At 42.6% G+C, this 13,542-nt stretch overlaps 1 non-coding gene across 1 annotated transcript; it reads left to right on the top strand.

Annotated features, from left to right (window-relative positions):
* Positions 1 to 12,862: 12,862 nt before the first annotated feature.
* Positions 12,863 to 12,971, top strand: LOC112761093 (small nucleolar RNA R71). Its single transcript, XR_003181504.1, has one exon. It is a non-coding gene; the product is annotated as a small nucleolar RNA R71 (small nucleolar RNA).
* The last annotated feature ends 571 nt before the right edge of the window (positions 12,972 to 13,542 follow it).

Below are 13,542 nucleotides of genomic sequence, written 5' to 3'. Positions count from 1 at the left end.
GCTGTCTTCTGGTCTGCTTTTATTGTAGCTATCCCTTCTGCAGTTGGGAATTTCATGCATAGATGTGGAGTCGAGACTATTGCGCCGAGCTGATTCAATGTTGTCCGACCTATTAAGGCATTGTAGGCTGAACTCACGTTGACCACGATGTAGTCTATCTTGAGTGTTCTTGACTGGTTTCCTTTTTCGAAGGTTGTGTGTAGTGAGATGTATCCAAGTGGTTGAACTGGGGTGTCTCCCAGTCCGAATAGGTTGTTTGGATATGCTCTAAGTTCTTTTTCTTCCAGGTCGAGCTTGTCGAAGGCAGTTTTGAACAAGATGTCGGCGGAGCTCCCTTGGTCTATCAGTGTGCGGTGGAGATTTGTGTTTGCCAATATAATAGTGATGACCATGGGATCGTCATGTCCTGAGATGATACCGAATGCGTCTTCTTTGGTGAAAGTAATTGCGGGGATGTCGGGTGCTTCCTCTTTCCCCTCGACATGATATACTTCTTTAAGATATCTTTTGCGAGATGATTTGGAGATTCCTCCTCCAGCAAATCCGCCGTGTATCATGTGGACGTGTCTTTCTGGTGTACGAGGTGATCGCTCGGTTTGTCCAACATCTTCGTCCCTTCTTCTTTTTCTTTGGTCATCGTCCCGGGTGGGCAGATACTGATCTAATTTTCCTTCTCTTACTAGTTTTTCTATGACATTCTTTAAGTCAAAACATTCGTTGGTAGAATGCCCACGGATTCGATGGTATTCGCAATATTCAGTCTGATTTCCTCCTCTTTTTTTGCCTTTGAGTGGTCGAGCTGGGGGTATTTTTCAGTGTGGCAAACTTCCCTGTAGACATCCACAAGGGACACCCGAAGAGGGGGGTGTAATTGTGATATTTTTTTATTTTCTCCCCATGTCGATCTTCCTTCTTTTTGGATTCTTTGTCCTTATCTCGGGAGGGGTAGGTGAATCCAGATTTTGAGGTCTTCCCTAGTCGGGAGTTTTCCTCCATGTTGATGTACTTCTCTGCTCGTTCTTACACTTTGTTCAGAGATTCGGGGTGTTTTTTCGATATAGATTGGTTAAAAGGTCCCTCTCACAAGCCATTGATGAGGCCCATAATGGCGGCCTCCGTTGGTAGGCTTTGTATGTCCAAGCATGCCTTGTTGAATCTTTCTATGTAGCTGCGTAGACCTTCCCGATCTCCTTGTTTGATTCCTAATAAACTTGGGGCGTGCTTGGTTTTGTCTTTCTGGATAGAGAATCTGGCTAGAAAATTTTTGGCCAAGTCGTCAAAGCTTGAGATGGACCTAGGGGGTAGACTGTCGAACCACCTAATCGCCGTTTTGGTCAAGGTAGTTGGGAAGGCTTTGCAGCGGACTGCGTCTGAGGCGTCGGTGAGGTACATTCGACTTCTGAAATTGCTGAGGTGATGGCTGAGATCTGTCGTGCCGTCATATAAAGGCATATCTGGGAGTTTAAAGTCCTTAGGAATTTTGTTCTTCATGATCTCCCTAGTGAATGGATCTTGATCCTTGCGAGAGCTGTCCTCATCGGTGGATCGAGTAGCTTTGGTTTTGAGATCGGTTTTGAGTTTTAGAAGTTTATCTTCTAACTCCCGACGCCGCCTTATCTCCTTTTGTAAATCTTTCCCAACTTCTCGCTGATGTTGTGCTTCTTTTTCAAGTTGTTTTAAACGACCATGAAGCGTCTCTAGAGCTCCCAGGTTTGGTGAATTTTTGTCCCCGTTAGATTCTGGGGTATCTTTTGGTGTAGTGTCCGCGTTTTTGTGCGGCGTTCTATCTTCTAGATCTGAATTATGGTCGTTGTCATGGTCGTCCGCCATGGTGATGGGATGACTTCCAGGTTCCCCAGCAACGGCGCCAATGTTCTGAGGGTTACCTGAAACCGTAGGTCGATCTCGGACGAGATCTTCTGTACTGGTCAGAGATGACGTGTCCGGCTGGTGAGTGGCGGTCGGAGCTATTGTATCTGACTGGTGGACTAGCTATGCTGCTGACCTTCATCACCGGAGGGTGGGGGGTACCTGCAAAGGACTCCGATACTTAAGTTAGCAAGGGTATTAAGCAGGTTTTTAGTAGAATCAGAGTATGAGTTATACCTGGGTGCTCCAGTATATTTATAATGGTGTGGAGTGACCTTTTTAGATAAGATAAGTTAGTTATCTTTATCTTATCTTATCTTTGGGTGAGGTCATTTTATCTTCAAGGGAACCGCCCTTATCTCTATAGGCTTAGGCTGCCTTTGAATTTGGGTCGTGTTCCTCTATTCGGGCCCTTTATTGGGCTTTCCTGGTAATTTGGCTGAGCTCTTTGAGGAAAGGTCGGATGGTCTGACCTAAAGAGGTCGGTCGCTTTGTCGCTAAATATCCCGGGTCGGATAGCTCGACCCAGGGTATGAACAGAATCTTACCCTTGGACTTTGCTCGTTAACTTCAACAGGGATCATGGCTTCTATCTCATATGCAAGTCGGAAGGGTGTTTCCCCAGTTGTGGAGTGAGGAGTTGTTCGGTAAGCCCACAGGACTTGCGGGAGTTCTTCTACCCATGCTCCTTTTGCATCCTGCAATCTTTTCTTCAGTCCAGCTAATATGACTTTATTGGCTGCCTCTACTTGTCCATTAGCTTGGGGATGCTCCACTGATGTGAACTGATGCTTGATCTTCATACTGGCCATTAAGCTCTTGAAGGTAGAATCGGTGAACTGGGTACCATTCTCTATGGTAATGGAGTGTGGAACTCCAAACCGAGTAATGATATTCTTATACAGAAACTTCCGACTTCTTTGGGCCGTGATAGTAGCTAGTAGTTCTGCTTCTATCCATTTGGTGATGTAATTCACTCCCACGATGAGGTACTTAACTTGTCTGGGTGCTTGGAGAAATAGTCCGAGTAGGTCCAGCCCCCATTTCGCGAAAGGCCATGGAGAGGTTAGCTAATGAGTTCTTCTCGGGGAGTGATGTGGAAGTTGGCATGCATCTAGTAAGGCGAATATTTTCTAACAAAGTCGGTCACATCTTTTTGCAAGGTCGGCCAAAAGAACCCAGCTCGAATCACTTTCCTAGCCAGAGACCGAGCTCCTAAATGGTTCCCACATATGCCATTATGCACCCCTTCTAAGACTTCTTCGGTTCTATAGGTCGGAATGCATTTTAGCAAGGGTGTGGACACCCTTCTTCTGTAGAGGACATTGTGTACTAAGGTATAGTTCTGGGCTTCCCTCTGAATTCTCTTGGCCACCTTCTGCTCCTCGGGGAGGATGTCAAATTTCAGGTATTCGATAAAGGAAGTCATCCACCCGAGGTTTAGCCCGGAGATATGTAGAACGTCTGACCTGTTATCTGACTTGATGACTGATGGCTCCTTGAGAGTTTCTTGTATCAGACTTCTGTTATTTCTTCCTGTTTTGGAGCTTGCCAATTTAGAGAGGGCATTAGCTCTGCTATTAAATTCTCAAGTTATATGTCGGACCTCAGTCTCGAGAAATTATTGGAGTTGCTCCAGTATTTTCTCCAAGTATCTCTTCATATTGAGATCTTTTGCCTGATACTCTCCATTGATTTGAGAGGTCTATTATTTGAGAGTCACTAAAGACTACCACTTTAGTCACTCTGACTTCTTTGGCGAGTTTCAAGCCTGCAATCATGGCTTCATACTCAACTTGGTTGTTGGAAGCAGGAAATTCAAATTTCAGGGAAAGCTCTATTTGAGTCCCTTCTTCGTTGACCAGGATGATGCTAGCACCACTTTCGACCTTATTGGAAGATCCATCTACATAGAGATTCTAGGTCGTGGATGTTTCAATCTTGTCACTTGTATATTCTACTTAAAAGTCAGTGAGGCATTGAACCTTGATGGCCGTCTGATTTTCGTACTTTAAGTCGAACTCAGACAGTTCTATGACCCATTGTACCATCCAACCTGCTATATCTGTTTTCTGAAGGATCTTTTTCATAGGTTGGTTCGTCCGGACTCTTATAATGTGCGTCTGAAAGTAAGGTCGGAGCCTTCTAGAATTAAAGCGTATGCAAATTTTTCTATTTTTTGATACCTTAATTCTGGCCCTTGTAAGACTTTACTGGTGAAATAGATGGGATGTTGTCTGACCTCGTCTTCTCGTATCAGAGCTAAAGCTACTGCCTTATCAACGACGGCTAAGTACAATACGAGTTCTTCTCCTAATTTTTTGCCGACTAAGAATGGGTGGTTGACTTAAAAAATTCTTGAACTCTTGAAAAGCTTCTTCACATTCAGGAGTTCATTCAAATTGGCATTCTTTTTTTAGTAGTGAAAAAGGGGTAAGAACCTTAAGGCTAATCCTGCCAAAAATCTAGACAAGGCAGCAAGTTGGCCATTCAACTGTTGAACTTCTTTCAAATAAGTTGGACTTCTCATATTCAAGATCGCTCTACACTTGTTAGGGTTGGCTTCAATTCCCCTTTGTGTGAGCATGAATCCTAAAAATTTTTCTACTTCTACCGCGAAGGTACACTTTGTGGGATTCAATCTCATTCCATGCTTCCTTATGGTGCCGAAGACTTGTGAGAGATCAGACAGGAGAGTTGCTTCATCCTTGGTTTTTACCAACATGTCGTCCACATATACTTCCATTAAGCTTCCAAGGTGGGGTGCAAACATCTTATTCATCAATCTCTGGTATGTGACACCTGTATTTTTTAATCCAAATGACATGACCACGTAATAATAATTTTCTCTTGGAGTAATGAACGATGTCTTCTCTGGTCTGATTTGAACATCGAAATTTGATTGTATCCCGAGTATGTATCCATAAAAGATAAGTATTGGTATCCTGAGGATGAATCTACTAAAGCATCAATATTGGGAAGAGGGTATGGATCTTTTGGGTAGGCTTTATTGAAGTCGGTGTAGTCGACACACATCCTCCACTTCTCGTTTTACTTTTTTACCAACACTACATTTGCCAACTATGATGGGTATTTGACTTCCCTGATGAACCCGGCCTCTAACAACGCTTGAACTTGCTCTTCGACTGCTTGAGCTCGTTTAGGCTTGAGTTTGCGCCTTCTTTTTTGAACAGGTCGGGATCCAGGGTACACTACTAGCTTGTGGGTCATGAGTCCGGGATCAATTCCGGGCATGTCGGCTGCTTTCCAAGCGAAGAGGTCAGAATTTTCCTGTAGGAGTTTGATGAGTTCTTTGTTCAAGTCTGTTCCCATGTTCACCCCTATGTTGGTATTCTTTCCGAATTTTTCTCCGATTTGTACCTCCTCCGTCTTCCCTTCAGGTCGTGGTCGTAGGTCGTCTCTCCCCCGGACTCCGAGTTCAATTAAATTGACTTCTTTACCTTTATCCCATAGATTCAAGCTTTCGTTGTAACATTTTCTTGCCAGCTTTTGACCCCCCTTGATGGTAGCAATTTCTTCCTGTGTCTGGAATTTCATTCAGAGGTAGAAAGTGGAGACAACTGCTCCTAGCCAATTCAGGGTCATCCTACCTATTAGGGCATTGTAGGCTGAAGCTACATCAACAACAATGTAATCGATGTTCAAAGTTTTGGACTTCAATCCTTTTCCAAAAGTGGTGTATAAGAAAATGAAGTTCAATGGCCTAATAGGCGTATCCCCTAACCCGAAGAGGGTATTCGGGTAGGATTTTAGTTCCTTCTCTTCCAACCACCAGTTTGTCGAATGCATGCTTGAACAAAATATCAGCTGAGATTCCTTGGTCCACTAAGGTCCTATGTAGATTTGAATTCGCAAGTATCGTAGTGATTACAACGGGGTCATCATGTCTGGGTATAATTCCTTGTGCATCCTCTTTTGTAAAAGAGATAGTTGGGAGGTCAGAGATTTCTTCTCTAACTTGATAGACTTCTTTTAAGTGTCTCTTTCAAGACGACTTAGTTAGTGCTCCCCCGGTAAATCCACCAGCTATCATGTGAACATGTCGTTCTGGAGTTTGTGGGGGCTCACCTTTTCAACCGATGTCTTCATCATCTCTTTTTCTCTTTCCATGACTGTCCGACCTTTCTATGATATGTTTATCCAACTGACCTTTCCTGGCCAGTTTTTCTATCATATTTTTCAAGTCGTAACAGTCATTTGTGGAGTGTCCATACAACTTGTGGTACTCGCAATACTCAGTGCGGCTTCCACCCTTTTTATTTTTAATCGGACGTAGAGTGGGGGGGGAGTTTCCCAGTATGGAAAATTTCCCTGTAGATGTCCACGAGAAAAACTCGTAGTTGCTGCGCAAAATTGAACTCCACACAACTGAACGGGCAAGTGCACCGGATCGTCCAAGTAATACCTCAGGTGAGTGAGGGTCGAATCACACAGAGATTGTCGGATTGAGCAAGCAACGGCTACCTTATAAATCTTAGTCAAGCAACTCGAAAAGATGGTTGTTTGTTTGAAAGCATAGATGAAATAGTAAAGAACGAAATACCAGATTAGTGTAAAAGAAATGATGGATAATTAGTTAAGGCTTCGTAGATGCGTATTCTTTCCGGATTAACTTTTCTTACTTTCTACTTCAACCACGAACGATTCATTCAATGGCAGCCGTAATTGACTAACTCATGTAGTATCCTCATCAAGTTAGTCTCTTCTAAACCATAGCAGTCCACCATATCCGAAAAACTCATATAGCATCCTCATCAAGTTAACTCATGGCTTCCCGCTATAGTTGAAGGTGAAGACCTAAGCAATCTACTCTCCTTCACAATCTTACTCAAAACACCACAGACAAGGTTGAATCTTCTGGATCAGGGAACGCTGCTTCTCATACTCTAGCCTTGATGCCACAGAAATCTTAGTAACCCACGGTCAATGGGATTATATGTCACATATCCAAAGTCGCCCAGGCACGCTCTTGGAATCTGCAGTGCATTCTCTAGCTTGTGGTTCAATGCTATTCGAGCAGGACTCACACGGAACCCATGTAGAACAAGGATGATTGTCATAGGTCATCCTCAATTCATGATATGAAGAACAAAAATGCACAAGAGAATGGAATCAAACGTGTATTGAAATAAAACAGTAATATTATTAATCCATGAGAATCAGCAGAGCTCCTAACCCTAACTTAGGAGGTTTAATTGCTCATGCTTTTATAGAAAGTAAAATGTGTAAAGGTAAAAGTGAGGCAGAAGATCCTAAATATGGGTGATCTTCTCCTATATATACTAATCTAATAACTAAGAAGTACAAAAATATGATAGAATAGACTAGAGGTGCGAAATCCATCCTTGGGCCCACTTAGGTTGAGTACTTGGGCAGAGCTTGGCGTCCAACTTTGGGGCGTTGAACGCCAGCCAGGGGATAGCTCCTTGGCGTTCAACGCCCAATATGGGCAGGCTCCTTTGAAGAAAAGTATAGATCTTTATATATTGCTGGAAAGCTCTGTAAGTTAGCTTTCCAACACCGTTAAGAATGCATCATTTAGACCTCTGTAGCTCCAGAAATTCTCGTTTGAGTGTACGTAGGTCAGAATCTGACAGCAGCTGCTACGCTTTCCTTGCCTCTGAATCAGACTTTGCCAAAGCTCCTCAATTTCAGCCAGAAATTACCTGAAATCACTATAAAACACAACAACTCAAAGTAGAATCCAAAAATATGAATTTTGCACTAAAACCTATAAAAACAAAATAGAACTTAAACAAAACATAACTAAAATAATATGAAAATGATGCCAAAAAGCATATAAAATATCCGACCATCAGAACACCAAACTTAAACTGTTGCTTGTCGCCAAGCAACCAAAAATAAAGTAGGATTAGGAAGAAGAGAAGGATAAAATGGATCTCAGAGTTTTCAATGAAGCTCAGTTTCACTTGATGAGCCGGGCTAATAACTATTTACTTCTGAATAGTTTTGGCATCTCACTATCCTTTGAAGCTCAGAAGTGTTGATGTCTTTAGGAATTCAGAATCTGGATGATATTATTGACTCTCTTAGTTTAGCTCTTTTTGATTCTTGAACACAGCTTCTTTTAGAGCCTGTCCGTGACCCTAAGCATTTTGTTTTCCCGTATTACCACTGGATACATAAACGCCACAGACACTTGGCTTGGTGAACCCCTTAGGATTATGATTCAGCTTTGCTAGAATCCCCAGCCAGTGGTGTCCAGAGTTCTTAGGCACAATCTTTTGCTTTTGGAATCACGACTTTAACTGCTCAATCTCAAGCTTTTCACTTGACACCTTCACACCACAAGCATTTAGTTAGGGGGAGGAGCTCAATTGAACTTTTTAGGCCAATATTTTGTTTCTTTTAGGCCCTCCTAATCATTGATGCTCAAAGTCTTGGATTCCTGCTCTTATCTTTTGGTTTAAAGAGCTATTGGATTTTTCTTTTTCTCTCTTACTCTTGCCTTTTGGTTTTAAGAGCTACTGGCTTTTTCTTTTTCTTTTCTCTCTCTTTTATTTTCGTTTCTTTCTCTTTTTTTTTCTTTCTTTTTGCTGCTTTTTCTTGCTTCAAGAATCAAGAATTAGATTTTTCAAATTACCAATAATACTTCACATTTTCCATCATTCTTTCAAAAACCAACATTCTTTACTCCAACATCAAATATACACTGTTTATTCATGCATTCAGAAAGTAAAAGTAATGCCACCATATCACACAATTGGACTGTTCTTATTATATAACTCGAGTTCATGCATCTTACTTCTCTTTTTCAAATAAAAATTTTTCTTTTAAGTATGGTGAGAGATGCATGGAATATTTCATAGCTTAAGACAAAACAAAGGATGATCATGCACTTAGAAACAGGAAACAAATAATGAAATACAATGGAAAATAGAAAAATAACATAAACAAATGGGAATATGGAACGTGACCACCTTAGTGACGGCAGCTACTGCTTCATCTAGAGAATCCAATGGAGCGCTTGATTTCTTCTATGTCATGCCCCTGTCTCTGTTGCTCTTTCCTCAGAGCTCTTTGATCTCCTCTTATTTCATAGAGGATGGTGGCATGCTCTTGGTGTTCCATCCTCAGCTGATCCATGTTGGAGCTTAATTCTCCTAGAGAAATATTTAGTTGATCCCAATATCCTTGGGAAGGAAAACGCATCTCTTGAGGTATCTCAGGGATTTCTTATTGAGGCAGCTCCACATGCTCTTGTTGTGGTTCGTGTGCCATCTCTCTAATATGCTCCATCCTTCTTTTAGTGATGGGCTTGTCCTCCTCAATGAGGATGTCTCCTTCTATGACAATTCTAACTGAATTGCATAAGTGACATATGAGGTGAGGAAATGCCAACCTGGCTTGAGTGGAGGTCTTTTCTGCCACTTTATACAGCTCTTAAGGTATCACCTCATGTACCTCTACCTCATCCCTAAGCATGATGCAGTGAATCATGATGGCTCGATCAATGGTCACTTCAGATCGGTTGCTAGTAAGGATAATGGAGCGTTGGATAAATTCCAACCATCCTCTAGCTATGGGCTTAAGGTCAAGCCTTCTTAGTTGGATAGGCTTGCCTTGAGTATCCCTTTTCCACTGTGCTCCTTCCACACAAATGTCTAAAAGGACTTGGTCTAGCCTTTGATCAAAATTGACTCTTCTAGTGTAAGGGTGTGGGTCTCCTTGCATTAATGGTAGATGGAGCGCCAACCTTATACTTTCCGGGCTGAAATCCAAGAGACGCCCTCGAACCATGGTGTGCCAATTTTTAGGGTGTGAGTTCACACTAGTGTCATGATTTTTGGTGACCCACGCATTGGCATAAAACTCTTGCACCATTAAGATTCCAACTTCCGGGATGGGGTTAGTTAGAACTTTCCAACCTCTTCTCCGGATTTCTTGTTAGATCTCCGGGTACTCATTCTTTTTTAGCCTAAAGGGAACTTCAAGAATCATCATTTTCTTTACCACTACTTCATAGAAGTGGTCTCGATGAGTCTTAGTAAGAAATCTCTCCATTTCCCAAGGTTCGGATGCGAAAGCTATGGCTTTTTCTTTTCTCTTTCTAGAGGATTCTCCGACTTTGGGTGCCATAAGTGTGAATGGAAAGCAAAAAGCAAGGCTTTTCCAACACCAAACTTAAAAGATTTTCTCATCCTCGAGTAAATATGAACAAAAGAAAAGAATATAGTAGTAGAAGAAGAAAATAATGGAGATAGAGGGAGAGAAAGATTTGGCCAAGTGGGGGGTATATGGTGTATGAGGGTTGTGTATGTGTGGGTATGAAGGGGCGATGGAGGGGGTATTTATAGGGGGGTTGTGTTAGGGTTCGGTTATGGGGTGGGGTAATTGGGAGGGAAATGTTTTGAATTTGAAGTGAGTGGGGTTGGTGGGAATGGTTGGATGGTAGTGATGAAGGGTGTATATAGAGAAGAGGAAAAGTAAGAGAGAGAAGAATGTGGGGTAGGTGGAGATTCTATGGGACCCACTGATCCTGAGAGGCTAGGAAATTTGGGGGCATTGAACGCCCAGCTCTTGCTCCCTGGCTAGTGTTCAATGCCAACTTCTTGCTCCTTCTTGGGCGTTGAACGCGCAGCCTCTGCTCCTTGGCTGGCATTCAACGCCAGCTTCTTGCTCCTTCTTGGGCGTTGAACGCCTAGCCTTTGCTCCTTGACTGGCATTTAACGCCAGCTTCCTCACCTATTAAGGGCGTTGAACGCCTCTCTGGCCTCCTTGTCTGGCGTTCAACGCTAGCAAGGGGTATACTCCAGGGTGTTCTGCTTCCAATTCTGAACGTATCTGTCTCTGTTCTAACAACTGCACATGATCACAACTTAAAGAAACAATTATGAAAATAAACTAATATTAGATAAATAAACTTAAGGAAAAACAGGAAGACTCTAGTTATTGTTGGGTTGCCTCCTAACAAGCGCTTCTTTAACGTCACTAGCTTGACGGTTAGCTCCTTTACGGAGATGGATAGGGGCTCAGAATGTCACCCCTTACAGTGAACTTCTTTCCTGTGCTCTCATGGATGAGTTTCACGTGTTCTAGAGATAGGATCTTGTTCACAGTATGCGGAATTACTGGCCTGTCTGTGAAGACAACTCTCATGCCAGGTGAGAGGCCTTCAGTGGAGATTTTCTTATCCCTCTAGCCTTTAGGTACTTTCTTCTTAGTACCCTTATCCTTAGTGCTTGTGGATGGTTTCACCACACTAAACTTAGATTTGGTGTCTGGGGGCTCTTTATAGCTCTGCACTGAGAGAGAGGGTTGGAATACTAAGTGTTGCACAGTTGTCTCTCCCTTAGGGAAGGAGTTAGGTATGGGCATCTTGAATAAGATGTGATCCTCCCATAATTGCAAAACTAGCTCTCCCTATCAATTATGGCATTGGCTGTAGCTACGAAAGGTCATCCAAGGATGATGGATTCATCCTCGTCCTCTCCAGTATCTAAGATGATAAAATCGGCAGGGATGTAAAAGTTTTCAACTTTTACTAAGACATCCTCTACCAGACCATATGCATTTTTTAGTGACTTGTCTGCCATCTCCAATGAGATCTTGGCAGCTTGCACCTCAAAAATTTTCAACTTCTCCATTACAAAGAGAGGCATGAGGTTTATGCTTGACCCTAAGTCACATAAAGCCTTCTCAAAAGTAATTGTTCCTATGGTGCAGGGGATTAGGAAGCGTCCGAGATCCGGCAACTTCTGAGGTAGTTTCTTCTGAACCAAGGCATAGAGTTCCTTGGTGAGCACTGGAGGTTCTTCCTCCAATGTCTTTGTTCTAAATAATTTGACATTCAGCTTCATCAGAATTCCTAGGTACTGAGCAACTTGCTCTTACCTAGTTTCTTCTTCCTCATCAGAGGAGGAGTATTTTTCAGAGTCTATAATCTGCAACTAGGCAGTCAATGGAACCTCTATAGTCTCCTCATGAGCCTTGGTTTCCTTCAGTTCTTTAACTAGGGGATCCTTAGTGGGCGTTGAACGCCCAGCTACTCCTATTGTGGCGTTCAACGCCAGGAATTGTCCCTCTTTGGGCATTGAACGCCTAGCTTCTACCCCATTGCTGGCGTTTAATGCCAGTAACTGCTCCTCCTTGGGCATTGAATGCCCATCTACTCCCTTGCTGGTGTTCAATGCCATCTTCTCCTCTTCAGTTTCGGCCTCAACTTCTACAGTGATGGCCTTGCGCTCATCTCTTGGGTTTACTTCAGTGTTACTAGGAAGAGTGTTAGGAGGAGTCTCAGGGATTCTCTTACTCAGCTGACCAATATGTACCTCCAGATTCCTGATGGAAGATCTTGTTTCAATAATGAAACTATGAGTGGTTTTAGAGAGATTGGAGACTATAGTGGCTAGGTCAGAGAGACTCTGCCTAGGAGTCTCCATCTGTTGCTAAGAAGATGGGAATGGATTATTATTAAACCTATTCTGATTTTTTCTACCTTGATTGTTATTGAAGCCTTGCTGAGGCTTCTGTTGATCCCTCCAGGAAAAGTTAGGATGATTTTCCCATGATGAGTTGTAGGTATTTCCATAAGGCTCATTATTGGAATTTCCTGGGAAATTTCCCAAATAGTTAACCTCATCCATCATGAGTTGATCTGGATCATATGCCTCTCCTTCATGGGAGGCTTCTTGAGTGCTGTCAGTTGCAGCTTATGATCCAGTCAAATATTGAGAGATCATGTTGACCTGTTGGGTCAGGATCTTGTTCTGAGCCAATATGGCATTCAGAGTGTCAATCTCTAGGACTCCTTTCTTTTGAGCTACCCCAGTATTTACAGAATTTCTCTCAGAAGTGTACATGAATTGGTTGTTAGCAACCATGTCAATGAGTTCCTGTGCCTCTTCAGGCATTTTCTTCAAGTGGAGTGAACCACCAGCAGAGTGGTCTAATGCTATCTTGGACATCTCAAAAAGACCATCATAGAAGATATCTAACATGGTCCAGTCTGAAATCATGTTAGGAGGGCACTTTCTGATCAATTATTTGTACCGCTCCCAGGCTTCATAGAGGGATTCACCCTTTATCTGCCCGAAACTCTGAACTTTCACCCTAAGCTTGCTCAGCTTCTGAGGTAGAAAGAACTTGGTCAAGAATGCATTGACCACCTTTTCCCAAGAGTCTAGACTTTCCTTAGGCTGAGGATCTAGCCATAACCTAGCTCTGTCCCTTACAGCAAAGGGAAAAAGCATAAGCTTGTAAATTTCAGGATCAACTCCATTAGTCTTGACAGTATCACAGATCTGCAAGAAATCAGAGATGAATCTGTTGGGATCTTCTTGTGGAAGTCTATGAAATTGGCAGTTCTGTTGAACTAAAGTGACCAGTTGAGGCTTCAGCTCAAAGTTATTTACACCAATGGCAGGTATAAAGATGCTTCTTCCATATTAGAAGTGGGTTCAGTAAAGTTACCTAGGACCTTCCTTGCGTCTCCTCCACCATTAGGATTGGCTGCCATGTTTGTATTTTCAGCTTCTTGTTCAAAAAGCTCTGTGAGGTTTCCTCCGGAGTGCTGTGCTCAAACTTGTTGTAAATGCCTCCTTAGAGTCCTTTCAGGTTCAAGGTCAGGATCAAAGAGAGGTTCTTTATCTCTGTTCCTGCTCATAAACAAGAAGAAAAAATACAAGAAAA

Source organism: Arachis hypogaea, chromosome 16, assembly GCF_003086295.3.
Source record: "Arachis hypogaea cultivar Tifrunner chromosome 16, arahy.Tifrunner.gnm2.J5K5, whole genome shotgun sequence".
In the NCBI taxonomy this organism is placed as follows: domain Eukaryota; kingdom Viridiplantae; phylum Streptophyta; class Magnoliopsida; order Fabales; family Fabaceae; genus Arachis; species Arachis hypogaea.
Note: the sequence above shows the minus strand (reverse complement) of the source record. Positions and strands in the feature narration are given on the sequence as shown.